The 10,000-nt window shown below is 40.7% G+C and overlaps 2 protein-coding genes across 4 annotated transcripts in view; both read left to right on the plus strand.

The window, feature by feature from the left end:
- LOC307264539 (uncharacterized protein) overlaps positions 1-4 on the plus strand; it is a 3,702-nt gene extending 3,698 nt beyond the window's left edge. For both annotated transcript variants that reach the window (XM_080045958.1, XM_080045959.1), the window contains exon 4: positions 1-4. This exon is cut by the window's left edge and continues 952 nt beyond it. The gene's annotated coding sequence lies outside the window, so the exon portion shown is untranslated.
- rasgef1ba (RasGEF domain family, member 1Ba) overlaps positions 1-10,000 on the plus strand; it is a gene marked incomplete at its 5' end in the record, with an annotated part of 155,507 nt that overhangs the window by 73,508 nt on the left and 71,999 nt on the right. The gene's annotated exons all lie outside the window — the stretch shown is intronic.

Here is a 10,000-nt window from a genome sequence, read left to right on the forward strand (position 1 = left end):
TTATGGTCAGTTATTTCCTCCTGCCTGTTCTCTGTCTCAGCATGTGTTGGGATGTAAATGCATCTGTTTCATGCACTTTTGTAAACATTATAAAATAAATATTTTTTCAACTGGATTTTGCTCGAGTCTTGTCTGTTAACATGGTAGAAAGTTGTACAAATGGGAACGTTAATGGGCGTTGTAGTTCGGGGGGAGGAGGTGGAACTGACTACCCTGGTCCTAAATCAATGGAGGGTCCTTAAATAGTCCCGAATGAAAAATAATTTGAGATTTGTTTCTATGTTGTGAGTGTATGTTGTGTGTTGCATGTAATTTGTTGCTGCCTCTTGGCCGGGACTCCCTCGAAAAATAGTTTTTTAATCTCAATGGGACTTTCCTGGTTAAATAAAGGTTCAATAAAATATATATTTATTTATTTTAAATTTTCTAAGTAATAAGTGTCATAAATTAAGTGAATAAATTAGTAGAGAAACAACATACACAATGATGATGATAATTAAACATAAATTTTTTTTTTTCTTAATTTTTCAAGTGAAGGCTTTCTGTAAACTTTCTGTTTTGAAGGCCATACAATCTATTTTGGAGCATTTTGCATTATTTATATCTATCCTGAATTAGTCTGTATCATAAATAAATCAGTATCGTGGCTACAATGTCATATGGCATTATGCCTAAGAACATGACACACACACACACACATGGCCCTTTACTTAACCTCATTCAACCATAATGAAGTCATTTTAGGCTCATGTGTTAAGGGGACGAGGGTTGAGCCAGTAAGATAAGACAACCCTTCCAAAGTCCCACATTGGGTATGGTTTCGGGTTACAGCAACAACAGGACAGTGCAAATAATAATAACCACAGCATCAGCATGAATGCAAAATATAATAATAACGGCGATGTAAACATTAAAAAAAGGCAAGTGACAGTAAAAGATTAATTAGCCACTAAGTAAACAGACAGAAGCAGTATTGGAATGGAATGACTTTTTTATATATATATAATTTATCTATAAATTCTATATCCTATAATGGAAGGCTGCTGGCCGTGCCATTGAGAGGCGTGTTAAATCATCTGGCCTGGTGGTACACAAGCTGGCCTACAAAAATCACCAGAAGGCCTATGCAGCAGCCCTTAAAGAAGCCCGGTCCATCTATTACTCCAACATCATCAATAACAGTCCGGGAAATTCAAAACAGCTTTTTTCCACCATAAACTATCTCCTTAACCCCAAAAACCAAACCCATACAGAACCCACAGCAGAACACTGCAACAGGTTTCTTGTATTTTTCAAAGAAAAGATCAATTCCATCAGGTCCCAGCTCTCAGGCTCCCCAGCTCCATTTCTGCCATCTGCCTGCCCTCAACCAGCACCTCTCAGCACCTTTGCTGCAGTCACACAGACTGAAGTTGAGGGTTTCATCAAAAAAATGAAGCCTTCCACCTCCCCCCTGGATCCCATCCCTACTACACTCATCAAATCAAACCTGTCTGTCATAAGCCCTCTTATCACACAAATAATAAACCACTCGTTAAACTCCGGCCATGTCCCGCCCTCACTCAAAACTGCCATTATCAAGCCTCTCCTGAAGAAACCCAACCTCGACTCAGATTGTCTCTCAAACTACCGGCCCATTTCCCATCTTCCATTCCTGTCCAAAGTGCTTGAAAAAGCTGTTGCCGTACAGCTACAGGAACATCTACAACGTCATTCATTGTTTGAAATATTTCAATCTGGTTTCCGTTCTGCCCATAGTACAGAGACAGCATTGTTGAGGGTAACCAATGACCTTCTCATCTCTGCCGATTCTGGATCCCCCTCCCTGCTCATCCTTCTCGACCTTTCAGCGGCTTTTGACACTGTCGACCACCATATTCTCCTGAACCGCCTCCACACCGACATTGGTCTCCATCATTCCACACTGGACTGGTTCTCTTCTTACCTCGCTGACAGGACAGAGTATGTCAGCCTGGGATCTGCCAGGTCCCAAACAGCCCCTGTTACTTGCGGTGTCCCCCAAGGATCTGTCCTAGGACCCCTCCTTTTTATCCTGTACATGCTGCCACTGGGTCGTGTCATCAGCCGGCACGGCATCTCTTTTCACTGTTATGCCGATGACACTCAGTTATACCTCCGAACCGACCCCACCCTACGTTCAACCCCGGTCTGCTCATCATCACCTACTCTAACCCTCTCCAACTGCCTGGAGGAGATTAGGGCGTGGATGAGTCACAACTTCCTCCAGCTGAACAGTTCCAAAACCGAAGCCATACAAATTGGCACCCCTCATCAGGTCCAGTCATCACCCATAACCACCATCTCCTTCTCTGGTCAAGTCATCCCCCTCTCTACCTCAGTTACCAACCTCGGTGTGAAGCTGGACCCACAACTTACCTTTGTAAGCCACATCAAACATCTGTACAAAACCTGCTTTTTCCATATCAAGAACATTTCTAAACTCCGCCCATTCCTCACTTTCTCTGATGCAGAAAAACTCGTCCACGCCCTAATCTCCTCCAGGCTTGATTACTGTAACAGCCTGCTCATCGGCATACCCAACAAACACCTTCAGAAACTTCAATTCATTCAGAACTGTGCTGCCCGAACTCTGACGAAAACCCGCAAATACGACCACATCACCCCCATTCTTCAAGACCTCCATTGGCTCCCCATAACCTCAAGAATCCAATACAAAATCGCCCTCATCACCCACCTTTGCATCTACAGCAACGCCCCGCAATACCTCAAAGACCTCCTTACCCCTCACTCATCCACCCGTAACCTTCGGTCTCAAAGTACCAACCTCCTCCATCAGCCCCGCACACGACTCCGCACCATAGTCAGCTGCAGATATGACTTGACCCCAAAAAAATTCTAACAAAAGGTTTTTCAGTGGATTACAGTAGTATCAGATGTACTTAAAAACATACTAAAAGTCTACCAAAATCTGACCACTAGAAAGGCCCCATTTTCAAAATTTCCAAAATGGCGGCCGTCAGGTCCTTAAAATGAACATTCCATTCCTTTGTATTCTTCCTAGAACAGGAATACTGGTGCCCGATACATGTTTTGGCCATGAAATATTCTAATTAGCATATTTGCACGATAGATAAGTGAATAAAAGTACAGTTATATATTAAAGGAATTGGTAACAGGCATAATTATGCAAAAAATAAGGACAATTTCCCTTAAGTAATTCCATATTTCTGGTGGTTTCTGTGGTTCATAACCATTCTCTCTGCATGTCCTCTCCTCTTTGCCCCATTTCCACTCTGTCTCTCCAATCTATCTAATAAAGAAAAAATGCCCCAAAAAATAACTTTGGTACTGTAAAATTAGTCAAAACTGGGCTGCCACGTGAAGGCTCAGTACCGCTAACCCCTTTTATTTTTTTGTTTTTTTTATATATATTTCTTTCAATGTTATAATGCGGTGTTTTTTATATTTTTTTTATACTTTTCTAATTTATACACATCTTTTTTATATTTGCATCAGTTGTTTCCTCTTATTCTGATTTTTTTTCTTTACTTTTTTGCACCTTGACCTTCACTAGATTTACCATTAGTCGTCACACTCTTCCTGCCATAGAGGTTGATTATAGTGATTCTCACAATTCCCTACTTGACATGGTCCACAAGCAGACATGCATGGTAGTCCTAAATGCGGGAAGTTGTATCACATCCTGTGAAGGCGTGAATAAACAGCAACTGGGAACACAAGTCACTACCAAGGACTTTTTTCATCTCACTGATGTTGTAAACCTTAGTAACTTTGGACTTGTCTGATCGAAAATAGAGGCCTCTACTCCGCGTCCCAGCATAGTAGAGGAGAAGAATGAGTAGGTCTGTATCCTCCCCTATCAAGGTTGTGGGCTGATGTTCTGAGGCCTTGACTGCAGCTTTGACAATGTCCACGTCTGCATCACCTAATGCATTGATAACAGTGCAGCCCTTCTTCTCCAGCTCCACTGTCATAAGATTGATAAGTCCTTGTTTGTTGCAAGATCTTGAAAGGAAATCATCCTTTCTTCCCACAAACTCAGTCTCTGCGTTGAAGTTAACAATAGGGTGAGTGTTTTCACCACGTCTGTGATGCGTATTGTCTTTGATGGAAGGACCTTCGCTATAACCATCAAAAACAACGGTTGCTTTACCATAATGGCGTATGGTAAAGTCTGCATATGAATGTGCAATGGCACCGTAACTCACACCCTTTTTCCATGCCAAGCGGTGAACCAGGGAGCCACCATCAAGGACCTAATGCTCACTTGGTGGGATGGAATCCAGGATAGTTTTGTTTGTTGTTTGTTTCTTGCTTGAAAATTCAGTGACTGCCTGTGCTAGTTGGGGCTTGTTGGCTTTACGGAAGATTTCCTTGCCTTTGAACAGGGCTGCAGGAAATGAGCACAGCTCGTAGCTCATTACGTCTTCCAGTGAAAACTGTCCAGTTTTCGACATGATCAGGAAGCGTTGGAACAGCAGAGCAGGATCAATGGTTCGGTCTTGGGCAACTTTGATGGTGGAGTCATCTGTAAGTGTTTTTGCCCGGTCTTTCCGTTTGAAGGATATTCCAAAAACGGGTTTTCCAATGATCTTTTCAATGATCTCTTTGCCAACAGTCTCAAACTCATGCACATTCACCTCCTCTTTTGCAACAACACCAGTCACAATATTTCTCAGAGATGGGTCTGGGGAGAATGGTGTGCAAATGCTAAGCTTTTCCTTGATCTTTTCTAAATCAGAGTGATCTCTTTTCATCCTTGCTTCTGAGGATTCTCGGTGCTGCTCGCTGGTCGTGTAGGTGAGGTCATTGAATTACTGTATGGCGTTGTTGTATTCAGATGTTATGGGTATAGACATGGTCCACAATGCTCGCATTTCTTCAGTCATTCCACTTCCATGGGTCAAGGCTCCACTGCTTTTCAAGGATCGCATCAATGTCTGCTCGATGACGAGGTCAGAGCTAAGGCCGGCCCAGTACTGGTTGCTGTGGCGTATCACATGGAAGCCCCTGGAAAACTTGTCATGTACATCAGGGTGTCTTGTTTCGAGTTGACACATTTCTTGGAGGTAGAAATATGCCGATTTCAGGTAGTTGTAGTGCCCAGCGGCAGCAAATGTTGGCAGACAGTCCAACATTGTGCGCAAGTGCATCTTCCAAGATCCGGTACGATCTGCTTTGATCAGAGCTCAGGCTGTCTGCAGCATCTTCTGATAGTTTACCCACAGTCGGCTGGTTTTTGACCTTGTGCTAAGGTCTGCCCTCTTCGTGTCTACCTTTTCCTTGATTTGGTTTAGCATATCTGATGCTGCAGCACTCTCCAAAGTTGTTTCTTTCGTTACCATGGATGAGTACATCTCTTCAGCTTGGTTCACCAATGACTCAAACTGTGAGTCATCCTCCGGCAGCTCTGACACAACTAGGTGATTAAGACATCTGTCCACCAGCAAATGTCCACGAAAAGCTCTTTGCACTGACTTTCCAGTCATCATGTGGTGGACGGCATTTGATCCATAGACAACTTCCATAATGTCCCTCAGTCCTGTGCCTTCCATCAGTGTGCCTATTGCACCAAGTAGGTTCATAAAAGTATGGAAACCTCCAAGCATTAAGACTATGTTTTTTAGGGGACTAAAGATGGCCATAGAAAATGCATTTCCTGCTGAAAATGCGTGTGAATGCTGAAACAGCTTACGCTAAACTGGATAGCTGAGTATGAAGATTTGAAAAAGTTTATGAAGGTCATAATTGTATAAAAGGAGTTTAAAATGAGTTGAAAAGTTGAATATATAGAGGTTTGAATAATATTTTTTTCTGAAATTAGGAATACGTTGAAAGACATGGATAAAAAACTTAAAACTGTGAAATAGTAATTGAATAGACTTGGAGCTAAAGATGGCTTGATGGAGGGCTCGTCTGAGGACGACCTAGAGAGAGAATGTATATGAATCAGCTAAAGGACTATGAAGATGTGGAAAAGTAAGAAATAGTCTAAAGTATGAACGGTAGTGAATTGTTGAACTCTAATTGAAACAATGTGGAATATTTAAACATTTCTAGATAAAATTATTATTGAAAGACATGAAAAAATTTTTCATGTGTGAAATAGGCCTTCAAAGAGCAGAGTGTTTGCCCCATTTCAACTTTGTCTCTCCAAACTGTCTAATAAAGCGGAAAAAAGAAGAAATAAAATCTAGAAAAAAGTGAAATTGCCCTTTAATGGGCAGAGTGAGTCATCAAGGTGAGTGTATGTCTTATTGAGGGTCTGTGATCAGGCAGAAATCCCACCTTTTAGAGGCCTCAGAGAGGTCATTTCATCCGAAACTTCACCTCAAACCACTGTCTCTAACTGACGGACCGTGAGTCTAACTGACAAAATTATTTTATTGTTAGAACCAGAAGAATCTGATGAAGACACAGTGTGAAGATTGTGCCTGTAATGTGAAGAATATGAGAACCAGAGCATTTTAAAGGTGTGGTACAGTCTGCCTTTCTCCAGAAATGTCATGTCTCAGTTATCAAGGCGGCAGTTGGTTGGACACCATTTAGCTTGGAAGCCCAAACCTCCCATTGTGTAGGTCCGATTGCTTCAGTAGTCACATCTATGCGACCGGCAGAATATGTCCTACATTTTGATGGAAAAATTATCCATGTAGGGTTTAATTTGTAGGAGTGAGAGGCAGTTATATCATAGGTTTTGGTGTATTTTTACACCAGTTATACACTGTAACAGTTGGTTCCCCCACTCTGCCTCTGAACATTCCGTCCCATCCGGATCCCATTATAAATTTAGAAAGAGGTTGAAAAAAGCTTAAAACTAAAACAATGTCCATCTTGAAAATGACACCTTTCTAGTGGTCAAATTTTGGTAGACTTTCAGTATGTTATTAAGGACACCTAGTACTACATAAAACAGCTGAAAAACCTTTTGTTAGAATTTTTTTAGGGTTAGGTGTTTTTTTTCCATATATGCAGCCGCCTACCATGGGAGACCGAGCTTTCTGCTTCGCTGCCCCCCACATCTGGAACTCCCTCCCTGAACACCTACGACAACCCCAGTCTGTGGTCACCTTTATAAAAGGGCTTAAAACTTTTTTGTTTAGACAGGTTTTCCTAGGTCGTCCCTAGTTGTTCTTTTCTCTCTTTGCTATTTAATCTCTTTTAGCTGTTTTATCTACTACTGATTTTAACGTGTCTGATTTTATTTTCTCTTAGTCTTTTGTTTATTTTGTTTCTGGTTTCTGTAGCACTTTGAGATTCTTTATGAAAAGTGCTTTACAAATAAAATTTATTATTATTATTATTATTATCTATAGGGGAAGGTGGGGTGATTTGTGCAACTTTTTACTCAAAGTGATTTTAAAGTGAGGCCTTGACAGTTATGTCTCCAACTCAAATATGTACATATATTTCAGGATGTTGTGCATCCCTGGCAATAAAAACTTTGGATCTGGAATAAACTGTTTAAGAAATATTTCTTTCGGAAAAAAAGTTGTCTTGTCGCACAAATCACCCCACGTAGTGGGGTGATTTGTGCGTCATTGTGTCACAATGACAAAGTCACCATCATCATCTTTCTGGCCATCTGAACTCTCATCAGTGGTGTCGTTAAGTGGAATTGAGATGTCACTCTCTCCTGAGCTACTGTAGACTATCACTTTCTTTTGGTGACCAGCGTATACAGCCATGCCACTGGCACAACTCTCAGAAATGTACTTTGCACTAGTTGCTCCGTGCTTGTGGAACCAACTGCCACCTGACAAATGTGATTCCCCCTACATTTCTGCCTTTAAATCAAGGCTCAAAACCCATATGTACACCCTGGTGTTTCCTCCCCATTAACCTCTGCACTACTTACTTACCTCTGCACTACTATCTGTGTTTATGTGGATGTATGGGCTTTACGTCTTTTATTTTGGTTATTGTTATTTTACCTTCATTGTTTACCTACTGAATGCACTATGTACAGCACTTTGGACAGTGCAAACTGTCATAAATGTGCTTTTATAAATACATTTTACTTACTTACTTACTTATAACTCACCCAGGCCCTTGCGCACAAATCACCCCATCCCCAGAATTTTGGATAATAGGCATGATGCAGCAATTTAGGGTTGACATTGTGCTAACTATATAGACTCAAAGTGTAGCATACCAAAGCACTAAAACATGTGTCAAATGTTTTCAAACGTGTCTATAATTGTTCAGACACAATAATCAAAAAACCTTGATCATGGAAATTTTACTTTGAAAGGCAAAACACAGTTTTTTGAGCTTAAATGTGCTTATATCTTATTCCTTGTGTCTCCCTTCTTTACAGGATGAGTCAAATGGATGGCTCTTCTTAAATATGTGGTCACATTTCCAATTTCTTCCACGGTTTTCTAGAAACAAGGGGTTTTGCAACTTCCAAAATGCACAAATCACCCCACCTTCCCCTATCTATAATTTTTTTTATTTTAGTTTTTTTTGTCTGATGTTTTGTGTTGTGAAAAAAGTAAACAGACAGAGTTCAACATTGCTCATTGTACAGCCTGATTGTGTCCTTGTAATGGAAAAGCACTGAGTATCCATTAGGGAGATACTGGGCCCTGACATGGGAGTTGCAGGGGTGAAGTGGGGCAGGGTGGGGGTCACAGATGTCTGAAATATCTCACTGTATCTTGCCTGTCTTCACTACTTGGTGTTGAAGCTATTTGGGGAATGTAGCACAACTATGAGGTCACTGTTTGTTTATTTCAACCCATCACAGGCCTTTCACACCAAAAAGAACGAAGCTCAGTTGCATAACAAACCTTTAGCCCAGTTTGGGACACTCCACTCAGGACAATTATTCATAAGAGTAAACAACAATGTTTTCAGTAACATAGTATGTTGATGGGGCTGTGGACATATTGTACCTTTGTGTTAGGGATGAAAATTAGTGGCCAAAATGTGAAAATATTTAAAAAAAATTATCTGAAGGCTGAGTACCGAATGCTTACTGTTGAACAATGAAATGGCCGAAAAGGTTTTTCTTCTGTCACTATGTCAGAACCAATAAAGTTTTTTTTAATTGAAATCAATGTACTTTTTACTTTTGCTGAAGGAAAAAATTAAATACAAAACAACAATTTAAAAATCAACACAGCCCGCCTCGAAGGTACAGAGTGTGCACGAGTTGAATTGGAAAAAAGCCCAACTTCCTATAATAGTGTTGGAAAGGCTGAAACTACACTGTGATCAACACTGGCCAAACTGGTATCTCCTTATACAGACATACTGGAAAACAGATACTTACAGGATACTGTTGGGGATATTCTGTATTATTTCTTATTGTCAACAAATACTCAAGACCAAAACCAACAATACACTGATCCCACTATCACTATAAGTACTGTCTGTGTGTATACCAACACCCAGAGCTCCATTGTAGTACAGGAAATATCAAGAGAGACACAGTTTCAGATAATGTGTTCCTATTACAATAAACACACACACACACATACAGTATATACTATACACACACACACACACTCACTCACACACTCACTCACTCACTCACTCACTCAGTCACTCAGTCACTCACTCTCACTCTCACTCTCACACACACACACACACACACACACACACACACACACACACACACACACACACACACACTCACTCACTCACTCACATATACACACACACACACACACACACACACACACACACAATGCAGTTTATTTCAATTCGGTCTCACATAAACAGTTTCCGCTAATCCAAAATTAGAGTTACACCAACCTACTATTGTTCTATCTGATTCCAATATCTGGGTTTTGGATATCAGCCGATACTGAAAATGTCAGTTATTTTAATCATTTAAAAAAAACGTGTTGTAGGTGATATCATGTGTAAGGTTATGAAGGTTGAATGTCCGCTATTGGAATTCTTTCTGTGAGTCGGAGACAAAAAATATGGAACTACTAAGATATTTGGTTCAAGGCCTTGCAAATTCTTTCCAAAAACCCACATT

The sequence above is a fragment of the Ammodytes marinus genome (assembly GCF_949987685.1).
Source record: "Ammodytes marinus genome assembly, chromosome: 2".
Taxonomy (NCBI): domain Eukaryota; kingdom Metazoa; phylum Chordata; class Actinopteri; order Uranoscopiformes; family Ammodytidae; genus Ammodytes; species Ammodytes marinus.